We start from the raw sequence: 27,967 nt of genomic DNA, 5'->3' as shown, positions 1-27,967 counted from the left end.
TATAATTTTCTAATCCAACAATTCATTTTGTATAACGTAATACAAAGATTAGCCCTGTAAAAAATCAATCAAATTGAAGACCTTTCAGTTATTCATTTCTATAAAATACATGGACGGTTCATCATAGTAGTAGTAAGTGTTGTTAGAACAATCTATTTGTTGATTCAATTAGATAATTAAACGATTTTTGATTCGATTGATTTTTTACATATCTTTAAAGGATAATTTAAGTTATAGACCGTTTGATTATAAATTTATTAGGTGAAAATATATTAATCGACAATGAGAGTGAATGTGCTCGTTCACCCTAGAGATGAACCAAAGAATTGTCTCCCAAAATTTCAATTTTTCAATTTGATTGAATACTCCACATTCAATTTGTGCTTCATTATTTGTTGTTTGAATAAGTGCCGAATAGGCATATTTCAATTTTTCAATTTGACTGAATACTCCACATTCAATTTGTGCTTCATTATTTGTTGTTTGAATAAGTGCTGAATAGGCATATAGTTTATTGTTGGGACTCTGTATTCCGCTCAGGCCAAAAGGCATATAGTTTATTGTTGCAGGCACTTCAAATTCTGATGTATGTATTTTTCTGATTGTGAGACTCATCTCTTCCCAAGATCCGCGGAGAACATAACTGATAAAGCTGTTTCATTTCTCGGTTCTCTAGTCAGTTCATTTTCTAATGAAACTAAACGTACGTTATAACCAAGTTTCTAACTCCATTCCAATTAATCAGAAAGATTTAACTCAAATCACAAACATACAATAACAAATTAACAATGAACAATTTTGGTTTTCTCTTATGACAAACAAATTAACTAACAAGCTTATAATGAAAATCAAGGTCAATACTTCCTTCAAACTTTGATGTCTTTCCAGCGAGACTCCATGTAAATAGTCATTCATCTGGGCATACACTCCACATTTGAAAGCATGAGACGTTCCTCCACGACCATTTGCCTCGATTTTGAGACAGCCGTCAATGTAGACTCTGACTTTCGCAGCATCAACGTCGTGAACCACATTGATCTTGAACCACTTATCGTAGATGTTTGTAACCAGTACTGGAGCCCTGTAGTAGGTGAGTGAACCATTGTAGACCCTCAACATCAGAGTTGAGGCATGAAGAGCAATTGCTCCAAACACTTGCATTATGCAGACCCCTGATGTTCCATTTGGCACTTACGCATATGCTTCAAATTCCCACACACCAAAAGAGTAATCGTATCCCTGCCATCAATTCATAAAAATGAGGACATAATGGTTATTGAGCAATGTTAATGTTTGCACTTCCAATTTGTTATTTAAAATTTTGAATTACTAACGTAGCAATTAATAGATTTCCCTCTAGGTTTAAATATTTTAATGTTTAATAATAAACGTACTAAAACTCAAGATTCAAATTTGCTCACCACCAATACTTTGGTGGTGATACCACTGTTTGGCTCCAAAACCAGTATGTGTGCAAACTGTCTCTTTTGAGTGTGTGCGTAAGCATGCCAGCATCGTGTGGTGCAGTCGTCGGAGAATCCCTTTACCTGACTTCTTGATCAAACGATGTGGACGAGGAGAGCACCAACCTCGTCACAAGGTTCTTTTCTCTGCCTTCCGGAAAAGGACTTCTTGCCTTACGGATAAGGGCTTTGGTTATGATCTCTTCGTGTCACCGAATCGATACTCAACGTTGTAGGTTGAGCAGAGCAATCACTGGGAAATTTGGAGAAAGCATGAGTTTGCTAAAGAGTATCTTTAGCTTCGCTGGGTTGCGAGGGCGTTACCCTTGCTTTGCTGGGTTGCAACTGGGTTGCAGGTAGGTTTGCTCAGGAGAGACTTTGATAATCTGTGCGATTAATTGGTTGAAGAGTTGTGTTGTATCCGTCCTTGAAACCTGGTATTTATACCTAGGGTTTCGACTGTTCCTTGCCATAGAAGGATTATTGATTGAAGTTTCCTATTCAATCACCGCTACTTGACTCCAATAAGGACTAGTTTTCCTTATGGATTATGGAATGGGTGAAGCTGTAACCTAAACCCAAGTAGGCTTATTTTTGGGCCGCAAGTATTGGCCCGCTGTGCTAAATCCCCTAAGGGATCTTGCCAAAAATACTTTTGGGCTCAAACATTGCCCCTCAGGCCCGCGAAAGTGTAACTGATTGAAGGGGACTTAAATGACACGCTTGAAGACCGAAACGAGGCCATGAATGAGGGTCGCGTCCACTCGCTTTGCAAAACGTCTTTTCGTCGTATCGTTTCCCTCACAAAATCTCTTATTTAAATCCCGCAGCCATTCTAGACCTGTCACATTAGAAACCCTTCCAGTCTCCTAAACCCAGAAAACTTGTTCCATACATAATTTCACAGAAACCCAGAAATGGCTCCCCCAAAGAAGATGATCATTGATCTGGAAGAGGAACTTAACGAGAAAAGTGCCCATACTTGGGGAACCAGCATAGGGCTGTTTCATCCATACCAATATCCAGAGACCCCTGCTTCTCAGACTCCCAAACCAACATGCCGGATTGGGTCCTTCACCGAGAGATTCCATCCCGGATGATGCTCTCGCCCTCTACTAGACGACCCATTCCAATCCTTAAAAGAACCCCTGGAGATTTCACTAGCTGGGGTGCGCATCAGCACTGAGCCAAAATAGGGCATTGGCCCACCACCATCAACGCGGCGGAGCTCTCATGGTATCGAGAAGCGCAAGAGCGAGATCTGGTTCACTGGAACACGGCAGGTATTACTCAGACTATAGATCTTTGCTTTTGCCTTCTGCGCGATGACAATCGATCACTGCTGGCTGCCTTTCTTTGTTTCTGGAACACCGCCACCAGCACTTTTGATTTTCGATTCGGCCAAATGAGCATCACTCTACTAGACATCCTCACTATCACTGGGTTACCCATCGATGGCGAGCCCTATGTGCATGGCCAATTTGACTCTGTCACCTTTACTTCGACAATGGCTCAAGCCGGTCGCAGCTCCCATAGCGGTTCCTACCCGCGGTGGCTGACCCATTATCGTAGAGAACACAATGCAACCGGAGGAATTACCTTCCTGGAGTACTGGCTCTGCAAGTTCATCTTTTTCACCTCCGCCAACAAGCCCACTGGTCCTCGGACTTCTCTCGCCACGACCCTCTACAACGGCCATCGTGTAGGGCTTAGACAGCCGGTGCTGGGCGCCCTCTACCTCACTCTATACCAAGACACCATGCATCCTTTTAAAACTAGCATCTCAGGCCCCTTTTGGCTCCTTGATTTCTGGATTCAAATTTACTTTCCATTTTTTTCGCCGCGACGACATTCTGCTGCTACCACCAATTGACGCCCTTCTTGGTCGATGGCTCTGCCGAGAGGCAAGGTACACATCCCCACCCTATTCCGAGTGTTTCTCATATTTGTACCTCCTGCACGAAATGCCCTACCTCAACTTGGTGATCAATAGGAGATTCCCGCCTCTACTTGAACATGGGTTCCTTCCTGGGGATCCTAACTATAGCGATCACACGCGCTTGGCTTTTGTCGCGCGATCTCCTGCTCAGATATCAGACTCACCGCGGAAGAACTCAGTTATGAGCTTTACGCGCCTAACCACATTGCTCGCCAACTCGGGCTGATCTAGTTAGTGCCATTCCCCCTCTTTGATGCCTAAAATTACAACACATCTTGGCGCAAAATTGATCCCCCAACTGGGCCTCCGCCAGCCCAAAGCATGCTCGCATTGGTCGATCTTCCTCACTAGGCCAACAAAATCGCTCCTGTCGATGGGACCGTTGAAGACTATGACCAATGGTGGAAAGAAGTCTCTGTAAACTGCTGGAGACAAAGGGATGATGAGCTCTTCTCGACCATCTTCCAAGACTTGAGGTATCCCTATGATGCTGATACCGAATTGCATGCTCGCTTTCTTGAAGATGAGGCGCGATCTCCACTACCTGAGCAGGCCCCGCGACCCGCGCAAGCCCCGCATCTTGTTCAAGCCGGCATTGTTATCCGCGAGCCCTCACAAGAGGTAACTGCCCTAAAATGTTTTCATTTTCTTCATTCGCTTTTACCTCCACTCTTTTCCCCTAACTCAAATTTTAATGCAGCAGGGACGTATTATGCCTTCCGGCAATCACGCAATGGATGCTTCTCCGGCCACTGGTCAGGCTGCTAAACAAAAAGCTGTAGCAACGGAGCCCGAAGTTGAAGACTCTTCCTCCGATGACGACGACCCACAAACTGTAAGGAATCTCTCTTAGAATCTAATATTTCAACATCTTCTTTCAAAGTCTAACCTGACTCTCCTGACAGCTTGCCGCCGCTTTGACCAGCAAACGCAGCCGCGCTGATCCCCTGACTGATCCGTGGGCAGAAGATGAACCACTCGCTTCTCGAATGGTACTTCATACTTAACGCGAGTACTAAAATTTTCATTCCATCATTATATCTAAGCCTATAACGCTCTTCACTTGCAGGTCAGTCGTAGGTCCTTAAGGCCAACTGGTGAAGGATCATCTACTGCCGACGAAGAAGCAGCCTCTTCTCAAACCCAAGCTCGGCCTGGTTCGACCAATCCTCCATCTCAAATCAATATCGCGAGTGATTTGCAGCTGCCCCTGGTACCAGTGCAGATTCTGGACGATAGCTCGCCGGAAGCTGAAGAAAGAGTGCCACCAACAGATACATCACGCGAGCAACCACCTGCAACCCTCAACCCGGAACAGGTATCGCCTGATTCGGTTAATCCTCTCAAGATTGTCCAAGAATAAGTGGCAACTGATGCTCCCCGCGAGTCACCTGTCAAAGAGGTATGTTTCCTTGTAAACATTTCCACTCTAACCCCCGCCTTACTCTTTTTTACATTCTAACACCTCTTTCTAGGATCAAAATGTCTCTCCTAATGAGGAAGTGGCTGTCGCTGCTGAGGAAATGACTATCGAGAACCCCGCCGAACAGGATGGTGGAAATGCGGCTGACCAGGAACCTGCCCCCCAAGTGCTTGAAGCAGAGGAAGAAGTACCTCATGAACCAGTGCTGGAGGCAGTTCCTGTTGCGGAGCCTCTTGAGGCTCCTGTCGCTGTGGATCACAACCTACCACCTGTGCCTCCTTCAAGACTAGAGAGGCTGGCTCGTGTGCTTGGTCCCTCTTGGGGTTGTAGGTGATGCTAGAGGAGACCTTCGTCACCTCCTGGGCCCTGACATTCTGACCCCTGGCACGCCCATGAGAGTTTTAGAGTACCTGAGGGTACTTCTCCTCGAAGGAGCCATCACTGGCGCACAGTTTCTTGATATTGACCAGCTGCTATAGGACCTCCCCCAATGGCTCAATGAGAAGGCGGCCGCGATCGGGCAGGCTAGGCAGACTGAAGCACACTATTAGGCCCTTACTCATCAAATGGATAATTAGGGCGATTCTTTGGGTGATCGGGCCAATCTCATCAGGGATCTGACACTCACGAGAAACCATCTCTTGTCCCAGATTCAGGATCTTCAGGCCCAATTAGCCACTGTAACGGCCAGGCTTGCCCATTAGGAACCTTTACTGGAACAACCCCTAGCCGCTTTCGAGGTGCTATCACAAGACCTGCCCAAGCCCGCGTGGCAGCCCAACAGGCGACCCAAGCTACCACTGACGCTAGCTTTCGCCTGGATGAACATTTTCTCCGCCTAACTTATGCAAGCTGGAGACTTTAGGCCTCTAGTATTAGGTCCATTCTTTTGTATGAACAACATTAATATTATTATCATAATTATCTATTTAGCCCACTTTGCTGGCCCAAATTTCTGTTTTATCTTCGTAGATAACAAAGCAGTATAATTTCGCCTCAACTACATATTAAAACAGTTTTGAAAGGGATAAACTCGAAATGGGGCAGTTACCTCCTTGGAGACTTCTTTGTTGTCCACGCGTATTCAATTCGTTCATTTCTGATATCATAGCATTGAATTCCCTTAATGACCCCATTGATGGCGTTGAATCTACTTCAACCGTCCATCAAAGGGCTAAGGCCACTGAGGTTGGCCTTATAAATACCTGTACTTGGTAGAAGTGAGAATGCACGCAACCATGACTTATTCAGAAATAACCTTGCGAGCCCTACTTCTGTTCCTTCTCTTTCTGAAATCTTCCCATCATAATCTCGCTGTCAACCTCTAGATCTTAGGCTTTATGGCTTAATCTCATTTCCTGGGTAGGCTTTATGGCCTAATTTCAGGTCTAGCCACATGTCTTTGGCCTCAGAAATTCCGGACGGGATCCACCGGTTTCAGTTAGGCTGAAGAACACGCGGTGTTCCTAATGAGGGGTATCACATCCTAGGGAGTCTCTCTCCTTAGGTTCTCTCGCGTGGAGCAAAAAGAAGAAGGGTGGAAGGCCACTCGAGGCCCTACGCTCTTCTTTGGCGCCCTACCTCAGGGGTTTGAAGGACAGACTTCTGTTTTTCCCCCTGAGGGACTTGAGGCAACTGAGCTGCGCTCTGCTCTGATGACCATCTCCATCCCGGAGGATAACTCACTGGAAGGGTTACGAAGGATTATTTCCTTCTCTCCCCTTACAGTACTTATGGTAGCAGTGGCGACTCAGATCAGAGGAGAGTGAAGAGAGAAAGAGGAAGAGCGATCATTTCACTGACCCCTCTGGAGATAAAAGCTCAGAAATCCAGAAATTTTTCAGAAGATCTGAAATCTTTATGACTTTCAGCCACTGTTGGCTTTGTAATTTGTAAATGTATTTGTATTGCTTTTGGCCGCAAAGCCCCTTTATGAACACAAACAAATTTCTTCCTCCATTTTCAAAATTTGTCTATATAATATGGCCTCTGGTATAGGCTCTGTTACATGCTTCTAACACTTATTGTCAAAAGAAAAATGAAATACTTGTAAAGATTTCAACGAACAAACGAGATATATAAGGCCGCTAATACAAGCCTTAATGCTTAGAGTGTTGCCCCCTAGTCTTAGTAGGTGAAGCGAAGACAGGAGAATGAGGCCACAAAAAAAGGCCGAAATGGAAGGGAGGACGCAAATCAAAGAAGACTATGGTTGCCCCCCTGTCCCAGAAACAGGCGGAGCCGGTGGATCTTCGAATTCCCAAACACTGGGTAATATTTCTTCAAGAACCTGCCATTGATGGGGTTGCGGTGGAGGTCGCCGTCCAAATATTTTAGGTGGAATGCCCCGCGCTCCAAAATTATGTGAACGACAAAGGATCCTTCCCAACGCGGAGTCCACTTACCGCGGCCAGTCAACTTCTCGCCCAATGGCAAAATCGCCTTCCAAACCAATTCAGCTTGTTTGTAACTGCGGTCGCGCGTCCGCTTATCGTAGGCACGAGCGATGCGTTGCTTTTTCATCACTAAGCTGTCCAAAGCCTCTAAACGCTTGTCGCTAAGGTCTTCATGCTCCTGCCACATAGCCTGGACATAATCTTCACCGATCAAGTGATGCTGATCTTGGACGCGCAGGGACTGAACATTTATTTCCAAAGGGAGAACCGCTTCGTGGCCAAACATCAACGCATAGGGAGTGGTGGCAATAGGGTTCCACTTGGAAGTGCGATAAGCCCATAGTGTCTCATACAATATTTCGTGCCACTGGTGAGGGTTCTCAACAAGCAGCTTTTTCAACAGAGTAATGATAATCTTATTACTGGCCTCCACTTGACCATTGGATTGAGCGTAATAAGGTGTGCTATGGATAAACTGGATGCCATAGTCATTGACGAGCTTCTGTACATCACCACCCATGAATGCCCCCCTTGTCGGACACCAAACCTCTGGGATGCCAAACATGCAGAGAATATTGCGAAAGATGAATTGGCGAATGGTGGCACCGGAGGCCTCCTTCAAAGGCTCAGCTTTCACCCACTTTGTGAAGAAATCAGTAGCGACGATGATGAACTTGTGCTGGAGTAAAGAATGTGGGTGAATCATTCCAATCAAGTCCAAAGCCCAGCCTCGCGCAGGCCAAGGTTTAATAATAGGTTGCATGGGAATATTGGGAATGTGCTGGACTGGTCCATGAGCTTGGCTATCCTGGCATCCTTTAGCGAATGCGATACAGTCCTTCAAAATGCTGGGCCAATAATACCCATGTCTCCTGATGAGCCAGCGCATCTTCGGACCGACCTGATAGGCCCCACACATGCCTTCGTGCACCTCTCGCATTAATCGTTTTGCTTCGCAGCCATAGATACACAGGAAATCAATGCCATCTTCACCACGTCGACGTAGCTCATCGCCTCTGAGGAAGTAATTTAGCTCCAGAAAACGGACCTTCCTGTCTGCAGTGGGATTTGGCTGCGTGAGGTAGTCGATCAACGGACACACCAATCCACATCAATAGGATCAACCGCCGCCACTATGGGCTCTTCTGGCGGATCATGTCGTGCAAGCCACGAAGGCAACGTGCGTCGCTCAACCTTTAGAATTCGCTCGCGAACTCTATATTTTAAGGTAAAGTGATTACACGCATTTATATGCTTGTAATTGTATCTAAAACACTAGAAATACGCTAATCCTCGAGCCAATTATAATGTAATTAATCCAATTTTATTTATTGTGTAGGAAATAAGCGGAATTGCGAAAATCAAGAAAAAATTGTGGAAAATTGAGCAAATTGGAGTTTCCGACAAAATGACAAAATAGCCGATGAGGGTCAACCGTAGTAAATGCAATCAAAGGAGCGGGATCCAATTACCTCAGATATTACGTGCGGAAATGCATGGAAAAGTGTGAGAAGAAACGGAAAGAATTGTAAAGTCGGCAAAAGTATTGCATCTTAATTAATTAAGTGATTAATTGCTTAATTAATCAAGTGATTAATTAACATAATTAATCAAAAAAATTGTGCAGCCATGCACGTGCATCCATAATTTGCTTTCACTCTCTTCCTCTTTGTTCACACATATAGCATGTGAATAGTTTTCCTTCTTCACAATCATCCATTGCAGCCTTAACACGTGGACAGCTATCCACTTATCTTGCTTTGGCTGCCACCCATTATCAATTATACTCTCTTCTCTCTTCGACATATATATATATACCACGACCTAATTCTCCAGCGACCAAGACCCTAACAGTCGCCGCACACCAGTATCAGAGGCAGCCCCTTTGGGCTGCTCTCTCTCCTCCTTCTTCTCCATTTTTCCTCTTTTCTTTAGTTTTATTTTAGGGATTTTAAGGATTTACTCACCCAAAGCTTTAAGAATTCATCAAAGACTTCTCCTCTACAAGATTAAGATTTGGGTAATTATGAGAGTTATAATTCAAGGATAGTCATGTTTTCTCTTATATTTCTATACTCTTTTCTCTTTAAATTTTGTAATCTTGATGTCTATAATTATGGGTTGTCAGTAATTTTGTTGTTGAGGGTTAGGGTTGTGTCCCTAACCCGAATTTTGTGTAAAAGATGTTTAATTTAATATAATGATGCAATTTTCATATGATGGATGTTTATATATATTTTTGTTGGGTTAAAATGCATGTCTAGGAGCCTAGTCAACTCTAGGGTGTGTATTTTGAGCATGTCTAGGATGGAGTTAGAGGCTTGACCCCCTCTAATTCCTAAGCTAGAAACCTTCAATTTCGTATTCGAGGGTTATAAGCATGGTGATTTACACCCGTTGCGTGATTGCGCGGGCGGGTCGCTTAGTAGTCTAATTTCTCGATCTCTACGCCTCTTGATATGAATTAGTGACCCTTGAACTGGCTCTAATTCATGCCAAGTGAGTCCCTACGGCCCTTGAACCGGAGTAGGAATACCATGAAAGGGAATTTCGGTCCTTAAGCCTTGAACCGCCTTGGATACGACTACCGCCAAAATAGGAAATATGCATCTATATTAGATTAGGTTCCGACACATGAGATTTGGGTGAAGGAACCTCCCTAGCACCCAACATTTTCATTTTTATTGTTTACATGTCATTTTTATTTTCATTGATTTACATTTCATTATTATTTGTTAAGTTAGAATCAACCCCCAAACATTAAACTCTTCCACTCATTTGTGCATATCCACCACTAGGCTCTTTGTTTTGATTAGGCTTTGGTGAAAATCAAAGCCGAGCATTGCTAAGGCTTGGTGCCTTAGATTAGCGTTTTTATTTTATATACTTTATTTTCTTTTGTTTGTTTAGTGACTTTAGTTCCGACCACCCAAGGATTGTGGGTTAGCCACTAATCCCCGTGGTACGATAAACTTTGGGCATAATATTTTCCTATCTTGACAACGATACGTACGCTTGCGTAAATATGTATCCAAGTCATAAAGCTTGTAGCCAACTGAGCGAGCTTATTAGCCGCAAAGTTGCGCTCGCGAGGAATATGCTCCAAGCCCACGTCTTCAAATTGGGCCAGAAGTTCAAGAGCGTGACTCAAATACGGTGCAAGCAAGTAGCTTGTGCATCTATACTTCTCGCGAAGCTGATTGATCACGAGTAAAGAATCACCGTGTACCTGGATGTCTCTGACTGCTAGTTCTAGCAACACCTCCAGGCCAATAATGAGGGCCTCATATTTTGCCTGGTTGTTGGTGCACCAGAACTCTAACTGGAAAGAATATGAAAAACGATCGCCAGCTGGATTTTCCAAGACAACCCCTGCTCCTGCCAATGCCTCCGTTCTCGAGCCATCAAAATATAACACGCAGGGTTGGAGTGAAACTGTGGCTTGATATAGCATGGCGTACTCAGGCAAGCATGCCAGGTCCGAGCGATCTACAGTTTCAGCAGCGACCTCTAAGTCTCTTACCGTGGGAATGTCCAGCATGGGGTGATGCACTAGAAAGTCTGCGATGGCTTGTCTTTTTACTGCTTTCTGAGGGACATATTGTAGCGAAAATTCTGACAAGGCTAGCACCGATTTGCCAATGCGACCCCTTAGGATAGATCGCGATAGCATATATTTAACCAGATCGGTTTGAGCGATGATGCAAGTAGTAAAGGATAACATGTAATGCCGCAGCTTGCACGCGGAGAAGTATAGAGTGAGGCACAGCTTTTCCATTGGAGTGTACCTTGTTTCGCAGTCTGTGAGTGTCCTACTGAGGTAAAAGATAGCATGTTCAACGCCAGCTTTGTCATCCTGAGCGAGGAGGCTACCAATGGAAGCCTCTGTAGCTGATATATATAATTTCAACGGATAGCCAGCTCTGGGGGGAACTAGCACTGGCGGACTTGCCAGATAAGCCTTGATCTTGTCAAAAGCCTCTTGATGTTTAAGTTCCCATACAAACTCGTTCTTTCCCTGCAACTTCAGTAGTGGAGAGAACGGCTGGATTTTACCTGCAGAGTTAGAGATGAATCGTCGCAAAAAGTTGATCTTACCCAATAGTCGCTGTAGCTCCTTCATTCGCGGGGGAGATGCGTGAATAACCGCGTTTGCCTTATCTTTAGGGACCTCGATTCCTCTCTGATGGACTATAAACCCTAGAAAGTCACCTGCCTAAACTCTGAAAACGCATTTGGCGGGATTCATCTTGAGCTTGTGTAGCCACATGAGCTCTAAGACCTTTATGAGATCTATGATGTGGTCCCCTTGCTTCTTATACTTGACGACCATGTCATCAATGTAAACCTCTAAAATCTTCCCAACTATGTTGTGGAAGATTAGGTTCATGGCTCTCTGATACGTGGCCCTGGCTTTCTTCAGACCAAAAGGCATGACCACATATTCGAAAACTCCCTCGAAGCCTGGACAGCGAAACACGGTCTTGTGTCTATCTTCTTCCGCGATCGAAATCTGGTGGTATCCTGCAGTTTCATCCATAAAGGATAACAACTCGTGTCCCACTACTACGTCTACCAACATGTCCGCGACCGGCATAAGATAAACATCTTTAGGTATAGCCACATTAAGGTCTCTGTAATCCACGCAGACTCGCATCTTGCCATTCTTTTTGTGAACATGCACTATGTTAGATAGCCACTGATTGTACTTGGCCACCCTGATAATGCCTGATTTATGCATTTTCTCAACTTCTTCTTTAACTAGAACTTGGGTCTCTGAATTCATTCTTCGCGGCTCTTGCTTCACAGGCCTCTTGTCAGGGAGTGTTGGCAACTGATGGCATACCAAGTCCGGTGACAGGCCTGGCATGTCTTCGTATTTTTCCACGAAGTAGTCCTTGAATTCCAGCAGTAAGTAGATGAGCCTCTCCTTCTCGCTAGGCTCTAAATACGCACTGATAGCCACTTCCATGGGCTGGTCAGTTGTTCCAAGGTTAACCTTTTTGGTAGGGTCCCTGACCTTAGGAGGTGTGTCATCCAATGCTACTAGGGCGAGCTGAATGTCTTCTTCTTCCTCTTCATGGTCAGAGAGCTCTTCGTTAACTATTTCTAAGGTCGTGATTCGATCATAGGCCTCTTTTTCCACCAGATACGAGGATAATCTCTCGTAAAAAGAGTGGAAGGCCTCTCTTCCTTCCTCTGGATGGTCGTAATCCATTCATTATTTAAGGGTTTAGGCATAGCGTGGCTAAGCCTTTCCAGGCCTTCCTTCGCGAGCGTGAGCCCCCACTGTGCCAATTCAAAGGTCGTCACCCCTATGGGGCGGCCTTTGTAATCGATGCCACTAACCTGCATTGGAGTGATTGGCTCCAAGTAGTACCTGGCATCTACGTAATTCGCAGGAACAGAGAACGGGCGAGGATCAGCCTTAATCACTTTAGCCTTATTCATAGCCCTGTTCCACATAATCAATTCCTGATGAAGAGTTGACGGAACACAATAACTCCGGTGGATCCAGTCTTTGCCTAGAATGGCGCTATAAGCCGCGTAGCAGTCTGTCACAAAGAAAGCATAAACCCCCTCTGCGGGGCCGACCTTAATATGCAGGAATAATAGGCCCAATGTCTTCGTTACAGTCCCCGCGAAGTTCTTAAGCGTGAGGGACGTAGACTAGATCTTCTCTTTCTTAATTCCAAGCAAGTGCATAGTCCTTGCAGTAATGACATTAACTGCCGCACCAGTGTCGACCATGATCTTGCTAACTTTGGTGCCGCCAATTTCCGCCGTGATATATAGAGGTCTATGTGTTGGACCATAGCAGGTGTTGGCTTTGTAAAGCTCATGAAGAACTCTTTACTATTGGCATCCTCTATTTCCGGGAAAACAGCCTCTTCGACAGGTGTCGTGGCTGCTGAGGTAATCTGCAAAGGCTGTTCGCTGCCTCATTCAGCTTCCACACACTCTTGCGCGGCGACTGGTAGTGCATACCTCAGGGAAGTACATAAACCATGTTGCAGGAGGTTTCTAGCACTTCTGTCTCGTCCATCTCCTCCTCAAGGTCGAGCTTGGGCTCATCAACTGGTATGTTGTTGAATTGTTTAGCCAACAAAGCTACTAACGACTCTCTTATAAGGCCTTTTACCTGGCACTGCTTGTGTTCCCGTGTCATGGTAACCTGCTTTGGTGGGTCCGACCTATACTCTGTTGGGTTCTCCTTTGGGGGCGCGACTACCAGACTTTGAAACTTTTTAGGTCCCCACTGTAAGGCATCTGTAATGTTGTCCTTGCCCCCCAGTCTCTCAAAAACTAAGGATTTGGTTTCTGGCTCCTCGAGAAACAACATGCGCCTGATATGTGGCCACCTAGAGGGCGAGCTTTCCTTCCTAGCTAGCGGAGGTGTTCTTTCTTTCGTGATCCTGTAGAAAACACTAGGCTTAGAAGCCCCTGACTCCGAGCGCGCTTGCTTTTGAAAATTGCGGGAGGCCACCAATGGCTTAGTGGCTAGCGCCTCCATCTCCTTCTGATACTGTTCAGGTGATTTGACCAATTGCGAAGGTTTAATTAGGCCCTGATCCAGAGCCTCTAGTGTTCGCTTGGCCTCTCCGAACCTTCGCTGCAGCTTCCTTTTCTTGAAAGAGCTAATCTCCACCGCTTTCCCTTTCTCTCTAGTGTACCATTTGCCTTCCTTGATGGAGGACGTTGAAGAAGGTGAAATGTACGGCTTGGTTAGGATATCTTTATGCTCATTCCTAACCCTTCCATCTTGTTTCTATTCGGTTGCAGCAGCTTTCAGTTTCTTGAACAAGTTGGAGTCCCTTGGGGATGGCGGTGACCCTATCTTGTCTCTTGCTCTTGGGCTCGAACGTTGATAGTTTTGCGACGGTGAGGCCCACTTGATTGGCGGGAAAGAGCCAAAATGAAACGTCTGCTCGACTTCTTCATGCGACACCTGGATGACACATTCTTCTTTGTATCTCGAGCAAAGGACTACTAGTGAGGCTTCGCTGACTGGCTTAGCTCTCTCCTTTGCAAGGGTCTCATCCCTTTCTGTCTTTTCTTCTCACCCCTTTGCAGTCAAATCTAAGGTTGGTTTTCTCTGGTTCTTCTTGGTCTAGTTCACATAAACCATATTGACCTTGGTGTTCGGAAAAGGGTTTAGGTCTACTAGTGCTGCTGCGGTCGCTGGAGCTTCCACCTGCAAACTACCATTATTGAGTTATACCTGAATTTGGTCCTTTAGCTTCACACAGTCAGCCGTGTTATGGTTCCACAAGTTGTGGAATTTGCAGTACTTCTTTCCTTTCAACTGATCTGGTCGAGGGAAAGGTCCAAAATCTGTCTTCACCATCTTCGTGGAGATCATTTCATCTAAAATATCATGTGCCTTATTGGCATCATATGTATACGTCACGAACTCCGGTTTGGTGAATGCTACAGACTTGAGTTTGACAGGTTCCTTAGATATTTTCAATTGCTTGAGGGCTGAGCTCTTCCTTCCTGTCAACTCAAACACGGAGATATCATTCTCCTCTTCATCATATTCTCCTCTTCATCATCTTCTTCTCGGTAAACTTTTTCCCCTTGATGATGATAGTAAGGATCATAGGTAGTCGGCTGGTAGTGCAATGCAGCCACTGTACGGTGTTTTCCTGGCACATATGTCCCTTTGGATGCATTTTTCCTGGCATCAGTCTCTCTAAGGAGATGCTCAAAGCTACCTACCTCTGTGATAAGCTCTCCCATTGACTAGATCATACTGCCATGTTGCTTCTTTCGCTGGCGCGGCTCCAATCCTTTGATCGCCAACTTAACCAATTCCTTCTCAGGCAATATCATACTTAGTTTAGCCTTTTGGATCTTGAAGCGTTGAAGATAAGCAACAGCAGACTCGGTGGGCTGTTGGGCCATCTGGGTGAGAGAGGCCAAGTCAACCTCAGGTTCGATAGCTCCAAAAGTCTCTCGGAAGAGCTTTTCCATTGCTGGCCAATCAGCCACTGACCCTGGCCGTAGTTTAGAAAACCATCTAAAAGCTGCGCCAGATAGAGAAGTGCCAAAGATCCTGCACTTAAGGATGTCATTATTCTGGTATTGGCCGCATTGCACCCTAAACCTGGCCAGATGGGTTGCCGCATTCTCAGTATCCTCTCCTGAAAAAGTAGAGAATATGATATTTTTGTAGCCTCTGGGAAAAGGCGCGAGCATTATATGTGGAAGGAAAGGTCCCTCATAAACCCCATCTAGGTGGGCCCTAGGGTTAGCTAACCTGATCATCTCCTCAACCTCTTCGCGTCTCACATAGTCCGAACCAGGAGGAGGAGGTGTCACCCAGGTCTGGCGAGCATTCTGCAGAGGTACAGCCTGGCTAGCGGCCGTTGTACCTTTCCTAAGGTGAATTGTCCTGGGAATAGTGGATTGCTGCAGGGTCATACCTGGCGCAGTCACATCCTTTACGAGGGCCGTTATCTTGATTGGAGTGCCAGCCTGGTCAATGCCATAGTAATTCCCTGGAAGTTCTTCATACACATTCTCTGCCCCATCGTTGTCGTATTGAGTAAACACAACAGGATCAGCAGGACTGCCTTCACCGGTCTTCAGAGTCCTACTCTTTTGCGGGGGAGTTGGCGTGGCCTTGTTACCCCCAATTACCAAGGCTTTATCCTTGCTTTTTGTTGTTGAGGCAGAGTCGGCTGCAGATGGTGTAATGGTGTTGCCGCTAGTCTTCTCCCGAGCATTAGGAGGTATGTATTTGCCTGTACCTGAAGGTTGTCCAAGTGAACCCAGAATAGTGCTAGGATCCCCCAAAGCTTTGTTCATAACCTCTTTAGCCTGGTCCAACTCAGCTCTTTGCATGGCAACTTGGGTCGCAAGATTGGATCCCACGTTGAGAAGAACCGCCAATTCTGAAGCATTATGCTTGGCTTGGTTCGCGATATCAGCAGAGATGTGCTTGCTCCGAGCGGCCTGATCAGTCATCATATCCACGAGCTCCTTGTGGTTCTCCTGGCTTTTCTTATACATGTCTTGCCAATGTCCCTGCATTTGTCGCGAACTCACTTCAGATTTTGTAGTGAGATCGAAACCTCATCAAGCCTTCAGCGCTCTTCTGCGAGGGCTTTTTCCATCCTTTCATTATATGCAGCATTATTATGTTGAAAGATAGCAAGCCTCTCCTCAATGCTCACATTCGCCAAGGCGATAATGGGCATAACTGAATCAGTTGTCTCCTCACTCGCGGCCACTTGGGCTGTATTGGCCGCGTTGCCAGCCTCGTTTGGCTGGACAGGAGGATTTTTGTTGCCCTCAGTAGCGGGCTGGGGAGTTCCACCCTGTTCTATTGACATGTCTGGTGATCGCGGGTTGAGTGAGAATTTTTGTGTCACTTGTTCGTCAGAAAGACCACAACTGTCGGCACGAGAGTGCGGCCTGTAACTGGAGGTCCTATGGTTTGGGCAGTTAACGTAAACCTTTTGGTAAGGGTTTGCGCTTGATTTCCCAATGGTTGCGATCACGAAAAAAACGCTATTAGGTCCCACTGGGCGTGCCAAAATGTTTGGCTCCAAAACCAGTATGGGTGCAAACTGTCTCTTTTGAGCGTGTGCTCAGGCGTGCTAGCACCGTGGGGTGCAGTATTCGGAGAATCCCTTGACCTGACTTCTTGATCAACGATGTGGACGAGGAGAGCACTAACCTCGTCACAAGGTTCTTTCCTCTACTTCCCGAAAAGGACTTCTTGCCTTACAGATTAGGGATTTGGTTGTGATCTGTTTGCGTCACCGAATCGATACTCAACGTTGTAGGTTGAGCAGAGCGATCACTGGGAAGTTTGGAGAAAGCAGCGTATCTTTAGCTTCGCTGGGTTGCGAGGGCTTTAGCCTTGCTTTGCTGGGTTGCAAGTAGGTTTGCTCCAGAGAGACTTTGATAATCTGTGCGATTAATTGGTTGAAGAGTTGTGTTGTATTCGTCCTTGAAACCTGGTATTTATACCTAGGGTTTTGACTGTTCCTTGCCACAGAAGGATTATTGATTGAAGTTTCCAATTCAATCACCGCTACTTGACTCCAGAATGGGTGAAGCTGTAACCCAAACCCAAGTAGGCTTACTTTTGGGCCGCAAGTATCTGGCTGCTGTGCTAAATCCCCTAAGGGATCTTGCCAAAAATACTTTTGGGCTCAAACAACCACCACTCAATATAAAACTGTCATATGTTATAACATATAATTATAGTTACTCATGATGTTTTATTAAGCAAATAAATTTTAAGTATTAAATTAATTCTACATGACGTGGCAAGTTTTAATTGGGTCGTGATATCACCACAAAATAAAAATGGTGAGCAAATTTGAATCCTAAAACTCATGATTTTTACTTTTTTACTTTTAATAGTTATCATTCTCCGCTTTAGGATTCAGATTGATTCAACGGTGAGTGACACAAAATCTTTAGTCATGCACCACTAAGTGACCAAGAGAAATACAACCAGTGGTGTGCATGACTTGTATAGCAATTATTTTTATTTTTTTTTAAAAGAGGATCAAAAGGTTTCACTCCTGCCCCCATGGTGACTCGAACCCATGACTTCGTACATAGGTAGTGGGTGCTCTAACCACTGAGCTAACACCTCTTCGTCAAAAAATACACTACTAGAATTATGGTCTTAGACATCACGACAATTAAATCGATGAGGAATTCACGCGATGTAAAAAAATGTCATTAACATCGATTCCTCAAATTCCGATTTATATGCATATAATTGACATCGTTTATTACTGTTGACCGATGTCTACAATTTGATTCTGAAATTTAAAAAAAACGCGGAAAAGATTAAGTTAAAATTTTCGACACGCGGAGAACAAAATTTCCATTCCACCCGCACTTTATCAGTTTTCCCATTCTCTCTGGCGACCCATTTTCATCCTCACTCTATCTCCGAAAGAAACTGGCGACCCATTTTTTGTCTGGCTCTTCCCCGAAACCCTGGCCCTCTCCTCTTTCTCTCCCGCTCTCTTTTCACACGGCCACCACCACCACCGCCTCCCTCTCCTCCGCTCACTCCCCTGCTGTCTCTTTCTCCCTCATTAACCGCTGTCTCTTTCTCCCTCATTAACCGCTGGCGAGCTCTCTCTCTCTCTCTCTCTCTCTCTCTCTCTCTCTCTCTCTCTCTCTCTCTCTAAAACCCTCTCCGTCCACTCCAAAGTCCAAACACACTTTCAAAGCGTCTCACCTGCTCAGTCTTCCTCCATTTCACAACTGAAACTCCCAAAACCAAACAGTGAAACCCTAACCCAATAATCACAATGGCCAAATCCTCCCGAAGATGCAAGAGAATCTACCAAAACTGGACGGAGCTCCCTGATAAAGCTATGGCGTCGATGCTCTCACGGCTTGGAGCGATCGAGATCCTGGAGAGCGCTCAGAAAGTGTGCATGAAATGGCGCAAAATCTGCAAGGACCCTTTCATGTGGAGCAAGATTGACATGCGAAACGATGGTGAGATTAACTATGACTTGGAGGAGATGTGCCGCTACGCCGTTGATCGGAGCTCCAGTAATCATGTTGATATTAACGTCGAGTACTTTGGCATCGATGAGCTGCTCGAATACATCACTGGAAGGTACTAATTTTTTTGTTGGATATTGTGATTTATGTCTGAAGAGCAATTCAATTTATCTATTTATCATGTATGATGTTGATTTTCCGGAGATGTTCTTCATTCTCTGTTATAAATTGTAAAACCATGGAGTGGGGGTCCGGTAATTTAACTGGGTAAAACTTTATTTCTCGAACAAGAAAATACCTTTGGTCCCTAGTCAACATCATCAACCGTTCAACCCCCAGATCCATTTGAAGCTAAAGTATAACCTACCCAACTTCTTATGTGCTCCTGTGGACTGTCCTATGCTTTGGATTGAATGCGTGGTCTTCCCAGTTTGTTTAACTATTGTTGGAGGAGCAACATCAGTAGCAGAACTCAAGTCTGGATATTGCGCATAACTAATGCTTAAAAGGTTTTCAGGTAAGTATTTTTTTTGTTCATTGTGATCAGTTTTCTACTTGTGGGTAATGAATGTAAGGATCTTTGTTCTGTTTTTGGCAAACCCATGTTCGGATTCCTTTTCTCCTGGATTGTTTTAACTGTTTATGTGGATATGTCATGTGGGGTTTTGACTTGGATATACATTTACGCAAGCGTACGTATCATTGTCAAGATAGGGAAATATTATGCCCAAAGTTTATCGTACCACGGGGATTAGTGGCTAACCCACAATCCTTGGGTAATTGGAAATAAAGACACTTAGCAAATAAAGAAAATAAATAAAAATGTTAATCTAAGGCACCAAGCCCTAGCAATGCTCGGTTTTGGTTCTCACCAAAGCCTAATCACAACTAAGAGCCTAGTGATGAATATTTACAATGAGTTGAAGTTCAATATTTTGAGAGTTGATTTTAGATTAACAAAAAGTAATGAAATGTAAAGCAACTAATAAAAATGCAAAGAAATTAATAAAAGTGTAAACAATATAAATGAGAATGTCAGGTGTTAGGGAGGATCCTTCACCAAATCTCATGTGTCGGAAGCTAATCTAATGTAGATGCATATTTCCTATTTTGGCGGTAGTCGTATCCAAGGCGGTTCAAGGCTCAAGGACCGAAATTCCCTTTCATGGTATTCCTACTCCGGTTCAAGGGCCGTAGGAACTCACTTGGCATGAATTAGAACCGGTTCAAGGGTCACTAATTCACATCAAGAGGCGTAGAGATCGAGGAATTAGACTACTAAGCGACCCGCCCGCGCAATCACACAACGGGTGTAAATCACCATGCTTATAACCCCTCGAATACAAAATTGAAGGTTTCTAGCTTAGAAATTAAAGGGGGTCAAGCCTCTAACTCCGTCCTAGACATGCTCAAAATACACACCCTAGAGTTGACTAGGCTCCTAGACATGCATTTTAACCCAACAAAAATAGATATAAGCATCCATCATATGAAAATTGCATCATCATTTCAAAAAAAAAAAAAAATTGCATCATTACATTAAATTAAACATCTTTTACACAAAATTCGGGTTAGGGACACAACCCTAAAACCCAACAAGAAAATTACTCACAACCCATAATTATAGACATCAAAACTACAAATGACAAGACCCGCCTCGGATTTCACCCTGAAATCCAAAGTGACCCTGCGGGGCCCACCTTAGAAGAAATTCTACCAAAAATTTGGCGGAACTTCCCCTAAAATGGGCAACCCAAACCTGTAGAAAACATTTACACTCCTCAAACAATTCATCCTTATGCTCCTGGAGCCACCCTGCTCCCTAAATCAACATCAGTCTCCAATTCACAAAACACACATCTCAACTCGAAAAGCATAAATCTCATAGGAAATCAGAGCAATTCTAACAGAAAGGTATAAGAGGAAAACCTAATTCAACGACAGATGCGGAAGCCATGCTGTTGACTATGCCTCAACTCCGTGTACGCCCGACCTCAACCAATTCGCCTGCAAACTGGGCATTTGAAACCGAAGGGCCCAGGGGAAAGTACATAAAATACGTTAGCGTGAGTGGACAAAAATAAACAATTTTTAAACCAAGTGGATTTTATACTTTCCCACATTTATTTCCTTAAAAACCCTCGATGCATGTAATGATTTAGAAAACAAATCACGAGAAGCTCCGCTCAAGAAAAACCGACTAGACCGAGAGGAAGGATCGAAACTCAGATACTCAACAGGATAAGACCAGCCCCGCTGGTTACACGGAAATCAGACTAGGCCCCGCTAGTCGAGAAATGATAGGATATGGGGAAGAGATATCACCATACGGGCAATAGAGCCTCCAGGCTCTACCTACCCTCAACTGCCACTCACACATAGATTGTGCGAGGAGGAGAACTAATAACCTCAACTTGCACTCACACATAGATTGTGCGAGGAGGAGACCAAATAACCTCGACTGCCACCCACGTGAGGAGGAGAATAAATCACCTCTACTGCCACTCACCAACACAAAGTAGGTGAGGAGGAGAACAAGCTACCTCAACTGCCACTCACCAACACAAAGTCAGTGAGGAGGAGACCTAATAACATAACCCGCGTATGGTGAGGAAACATCATCGAAAACCAGTAAATCCATGTAGCTTCCCCACATTTCTCACGAGATAGAAACCATGTATTCAACGACGTGACCCCGCACGCCAAGATTACTCTCAATCTCAAAATGGATAAGTGAGAAATAGAAATAAATCGACGGCGTGTCCCACACGCCCAGATATTCTCAAATCCGTAACCAAAACCGGAAATTAGTATAGGTAAATCCCATTTCCAAAAATCTCTCAAAATCTCCAAGAAGCCAACCAAATCCAAAATCCTTAATTAGGCATTCCCGATGCCAAAATTGAAAGTCAATAAACAATTGAGAATATCCAACTCCATTGAAACTCATCTTAAAAATCTTCCAAGAGCTTAACTCGGTGATTAGGGATATGCTTCATTCCGGAAATTTACCTCGGAAATAAGGAATTCATCAAATAATATAATAAAACAAAACCAACCTTTGAAGCTCATTATTGAAAGCAAATCCATGATATAATTCGAAATCAATTTCCGAAAATTAATTCATTTCCTCAAAAAGTAATATGAATAATCACTAGAACATTATTTAAGAAAATAAATGCATGCATCGCTATTTAAAACAAAAGTCCACTCACAGTACTATTCCGACGATCACGCATTCGTGTTCCGTCATCGAGCAATAGCTCGGTACGTCGTCCTGTACACAATTATATTCCGTGAATAATTCTTCAATAATTTAATACAATTCCTAAAACCAATTCCTCATAATTTCACCTCCCAATTCTCCTCGGATTTAGCCCAAATTATACTACTAATACCAATTCGTTAATTTAAAGGTTCCAAGGCAGAACCGTGAGATATCCGACGGTCGGATTCTCGTAATTCGATAATCGAAACCCTAAACTTCAGAAATTCATAATTAATTCCAAGTTTCTCCAAAAATCACCAAACTTCACATACAAGCTCTACACAATTTATAGGATTTAATGGGCTAAAAACTGGAATTAAAACACTGTCCTACACGCCTCCACGCGCCACCCACAGTGGCGGCGCGTGGGGCTCACGCGCCGGCGGCCATCACCTCCGATGGCCACCAGAATTCAACAGTAGCTGCAAAACCACAGACCCAACAACATTCTCAACTACAACTTCTCTCAATTTTACCTTTAAACGTCCGGATTAATCCCGTGAAGAAAACCCAGAAATGGTTTTCAGATGCCCTCTTCGATTCGACCTCTACACCGGAAATTGCAGCAAGAGGGGTTGGGGAAAACGTTCACCAGCTCGAGGAGTCCCTGCTATCCACTTTTGGAGGTCGGAGGTGGTCGGAAACGATGGAATCGCCTGAAGGATCGAAATTGGACCCGGAAGGAACTTCACGTCGATTTGAGCTTTTCCGGCCAAATCGTTGCAAATCAAGGGCACCAGCGTGAAGGTGGGAAGGAGGCGAGTTTGTGGTGGCTTGGAACACGCCGGGGGACGGCCGGACGGCGTCGAATTGCAGCGAGGAAGCTGCTGCCCGAAGAGGAAGGGGGAGAGCGCGGGGAAGAGAGAGAGCTGGGGTGAGTTTCCGGAAATGGAAACCTACCTCGGTAATTTTTCCATATATATATAATTTTTACCATGAACAGTAACTTTCACATTTTCGCGTATAACTTTCGCATGCGAACTCCGATTTTTACGAACCACATATGTACGCGCTCGGTTTAACGTTCTCTACAACTTTCATGAAGGACATTTTCTCAAATTTTGACCCGAACAAAAAGTCATATTTTAGGGCCACTAAAAGTATCGAAACGACGGTAAAAGTGAAAATAGTTGTCGTTTACCGTCCAAATGACTAGTAAACGGGTAAGTGAAGATACGGGATGTTACAACAAAATTCAAAGAGAAAAGAAAAGAGAAGTGTAGGAGAAAATAATGATAGCCACAATTAGCTAGAAAGCCAACATGACTACTCTTGAATTATAACTCCCACAATTACCCAAATCTTGAATCTTGTAGAGGTTGAGCCCTTTGATAGATCCTTGAAGCTTTGTGTGAGTAAATCCTTGAAATCTCAAAAGAAATTATAAAGGAAAGAGGAAAAATGGAGGGGAAGGAGGGAGAGGGCAGCAGCCCTCCCCTTTTGGAAATTTGGAGAGCGGCGCTGTAGGTGTGGTGCGGCAGAAATGTGTCTCTCCCGTATGAACCGAGGGCATGTAGTATATGTAGGAATATATATGTGTGGCTGGGCTGTGTGGTCATGAAATAGATAAGGCCACGTGGCATCACATGATAGGCCTAAAGATGAAAGAAGAAAAATGCTCTGAAACAAAGCTTTAATTAAGAAGTGGTTCTTAATTAATTGATCACCACGTGCATGCAGATTCCATTCTTCAATTTATTTTAATTTTTTTTTCTTTTTCTATTTCTTCTTTTCCACAGCACATGGCCTTCACACTCTTGATGACGTTGACCTTGGTCAACTCGTTCATTGATTGTTGACTTTTCTCATCATTGTGTCGAAAATTCTACTTTGCTTCAAAATCGTGTCATTTCTTCTCGGTTTCTGTAATTCCGCTTATTTCCTACAAAATAAATAAAAATAGATTAATTATACTCGAGGATTAGCTTAATTCTAGTATTTTAGATATAATTACAAGTATAAAAATGCGTATAATCAGGTTTGGATTCTGATATACAAGTTTTGAGCTTTAGGTTGATTCAATCTGTTACTGAAATGGGTGTTTGTGTTTGATTTTATTTTTGAATTCCTGGATTTTTCATTTTCATTTTTGCTCTGTTTGTAGCTTACTGAATTGCATTGCAATGAATACAACTTTTTGTTTGACAAATTCAATTTGATTTATTTACTTCATTTCTGACTTTTAAGGATAGTTTTGTGGTTGCTTAACACACTTGAGGGCGAGTAGCAATCCATTATACGATTAAGTTTTTGTAAATTAACTACTTTTGAGACTGTCGTATTCCTAATTTGTGCTTCCTGTTCTAAACAATCATAAAATTGAATACTTTTGTAAAATTGTTTTGCCTTTGCTTCTTTTCTCTTAATGCTTTTCAGCATGCATGCCCACTGTTTTTTATATTGTGCTATACATGCTTCTTTTTTAATGAAGTTTGTTTGTTATTGAGAAAGAAAAAATAAAAGCCTATGAGCAAAGAGGAACCAATGACTGAATCATGTTGCGTATAGATTTTTGAATTTAATTCTAACATGGCATATTTGAAGAACTGAGTTTTGAATTTAAAGAAGCCTTTGTTGTTGTTGGGACAACCACAAATTTATCGATTTGATTGTCCATTTCGTTTTTGTAAGAGGTGCATGATGCTAAGAGAAAGGCTAATGATTTTGTAGGCGTGAGATCTGTATACAAAGTAAAAGGTTTGTTCCTTGAATTCTCTCTCTTTCTGCTCATGTAATTGCCTATGGTTCAACCTAAATTGTGTATTGGAGTCAGTTTGAGAAGAACTAGTAATTTGGTGATGAAGTGAAATGTAATTTGACAGTGACTGGGCTCATTTTGTTATATACCATATCTGATCTTGAATCCACATTTCTTTGCCTGTATGTGCCATACTTTGAGCATTTTTGTTGGATACATAATGATCGATATATATAGGAACAACTGACCGATGTCTTGTCACCAATGTGTGTGTGTATCTTTATATATATCAGTGAATCTGGTGTTTCATCTAAATCTGCGTTATTTCTCTTGGTTTATGCTCTTTTGTTCTATGTTGCTCCAATTCAAATTAAAAGTGGGATCAATTGTTTCAGGTGCACTCAAGCAAGATTCTCCTAATAGTTCTAGAGTTGTAATTGCAAAACCTACTGATGAAGATGAAGAATTTGCTCATATGATGGCCAGGATGGATGAACTTGAGAAAGAAGAACGTGAAGCTGAAAGTCAGATTACACCAAGTGATGAGGATGAGCAAGTTCAGCATGGTTTGCATCAGCTTTCTGATCAGAAATCTCTCCATGGGAATCTCAAAATTTCGGAGGTACTGTGTTAGCTTTTTAGGCATTTCTTGGGGTGTTGAAGAAATGATTAGAAACGACAACAGTCCATGTGATGAGGTAGAACACATATCTCTGCTGGTACCAACTCTTTATTTTCTCGTTTTAATGACTTAGAGAGCCCTCCTTGTGCACATGTCCTTTGGGTTTTATCTTTTAAATTAATGTCGCCAAGTTGCTTTAGTGATATGGAGAATGGTTATTTGCCAAAACAGTGAGAAGAGCTTTTGTAGCTCTTCTGGAGTTAAAACTCAATTAAGCTACCAAAAGGCAGAAGTTAGAAGGAGGTCACTTGCATAAGGTATAAAAGCTATATAGTTGCATTATAAGAAATTTTGATAATATGCTCTTTATGACAGGTTACTACTAAGGCAATGCAGCAAACTAATTTCATCCACAAGGCACCTAAATAGGTATGATACCTACTGCATGATGCTTGAATTTGCTACACCTTCATATTTTATTTTTCTGATTTGAGTTTCAATATGTGCACTCCTAAATATGAATTTGAATATATGCATCTACGCAGTCTGCATGTCGAAACTTTTGATAAGACCTCTACGCATGCCAAGTTAAAAATAATTATTTCAATAAAGCCCGACTTTGAAACGACATATAGGTTGCAAAAAATAAGGTGAGTTCTTGCTGTGAGTGCAGAAAGGAAATTGTTTTGGTAATTAGTATTGAAGGAAGCTAGACTATATATATTTCAGGCCTAACCATGAGTTTGAATTGGTTTCCTCTATCATGCTCTTCCCTTAAGTTTATGTGTTTTACACTGCCGATTTTTTAGGCTCCCTTACTGCCACTCCCAAAGAGAAGCGCTGCAAAGTTGCCAGAATTTCATGCAGTCTGGTTTAATTCATATGGAGTATTTGCTCTCAATTGTGTTTGAAGCACTCCTCTAGCTTTTTGACCATTTTGTCATTTTAGGTGTAAATGCCTTCTGTAAATTATAAGGATCATGATCAAAGACATAAATTAATGCAATGCCCCAATGTTACAATTACTTTTGAATCATTTTATTTTTAGAAATGTGGATTGAATATCCCAGCAGCAGTTACAAATCAGTTTATAATTATAAAAACGAAGTAAATAAGAACTGATACATCAGTTCTAAAAGAAAAAATCGATGTCCTGTTAGCCATTGGATAACGAAATATTATGATAGAACCGATGTCCCAAAAGTTAGTGCACATCGAATTATAACATATTGATTGATGTGCTATATAAGATTGGACATCAATACAGATTCAATAAACGATGTCCTAAGAGTTACGGGACATCGATACAGAATGAGGACCGATGTGCCAAAGACTAAAAGACATCGTTTGTGTCCTGAGAAACGATGTTAAAATGCATAGTTGTGTTGCTGGACCTATACTTTATTAAGCATTAAATGCTAAAATATGAAGGTTTAACAATATCTAAACACACTAATATGTCATCATAACAACGGTTTTACATCGGTTCTTGTTGCTTTTTCGATGTCTATTTTTGAACTGGACATCGGTTTTTGACCGATGTCTTTTTATTCGTGATCTTTAACATCACCCACTAAGACATTGGATGGTTTTTTTTTTAACATCTGTTTCTGGCCGATGTCTGAGGCCAAAATTCTAGTAGTGATATAAGCCGATAGAGGAAAACTTGTATAGCAATTTCAGTGCAAGGCAAGGTTTGGCTGGTGGTAGTGTGAATTTGTCTGTGGAGTAGACCCAACATTTATGAACTCCATCGATGAAGCAGTAGCGCTGGTCTCCGGGCACATCGTAAGGCTTCTGAATATGGTAGTAGGATCGGTTAAAAGGGAGGGAGGCAAAGCCTTTTGTAGGAGAAACATCAAGTCCCCAACTCCATACCAAAGCATAGTGTTGAAGATTAATGAGATGAAATATTAGAGGTTTAAGAAAGCTAGCGAGTGAAAAGAGTGCCATTGTACAGATACACCAAAATAGGTTTAATTTGCATGATGGGTTGAGATGGGATATATAGGGAGTTAGTGGGAGCTGATTATTGGATTAATGAAGGGTAGGACTACATTTTTATTTGATTTGCAGAAGGAAAGTGAAAATTAAGCTGTATGATGACATTTCTATCATCCTAAAATGAAGGAAGATGAAGTGAGGGTAATCAGGTACTGGTCATTCTGTAAGTTTTGAGGAGATCAATGTATTGTATGCCGGCTGGATTTTATTGAGATTGTCGCATTTGTTCAAATTTTTATTTTTAGTTTCTAGAGAAGCTTCTGATTTTGCAGGTAGATATGTATATGTATACGTGTATATATATAGTTGTGTGTGGTTGTGTGGGTGTGGGTGTGGGTGTGTGTGTGTGTGTCCCTTCTAGTGAGGCATCTCTTTTTTTGGCCATTTTTAAGAGATAGCCCATTAGATTCACTTTTCGATCACATATTCACATCTCAACAGTTCAAATTTTAGTAGATCATCTCTGCAAATTCTCAGCTAAATTAATAATCATTAAGGCATTTATAACTACTATTTACAATAATGAATCACACGAATAGTCCAGGTTGGACAAAGTTGGTCTGTCCATTGATTTAATCTGGCTCGATACCTTAACGATCATCTATATGGCTGAATTTGCAGAAATGATCTATTCTATACATTAGGACCTAAAATCTGA

The 27,967-nt window shown here is 43.0% G+C and overlaps 1 pseudogene; it reads right to left on the bottom strand.

Moving 5' to 3' along the window:
* Positions 1-854: 854 nt before the first annotated feature.
* LOC112184140 lies at positions 855-27,258 on the bottom strand (annotated as a pseudogene).
* Between the last annotated feature and the right edge of the window lie 709 nt (positions 27,259-27,967).

Source organism: Rosa chinensis, chromosome 2, assembly GCF_002994745.2.
Source record: "Rosa chinensis cultivar Old Blush chromosome 2, RchiOBHm-V2, whole genome shotgun sequence".
Classification (NCBI taxonomy): domain Eukaryota; kingdom Viridiplantae; phylum Streptophyta; class Magnoliopsida; order Rosales; family Rosaceae; genus Rosa; species Rosa chinensis.
The sequence above is the reverse complement of the archived record's forward strand: the minus strand, read 5'-3'. Positions and strand labels throughout refer to the sequence as shown.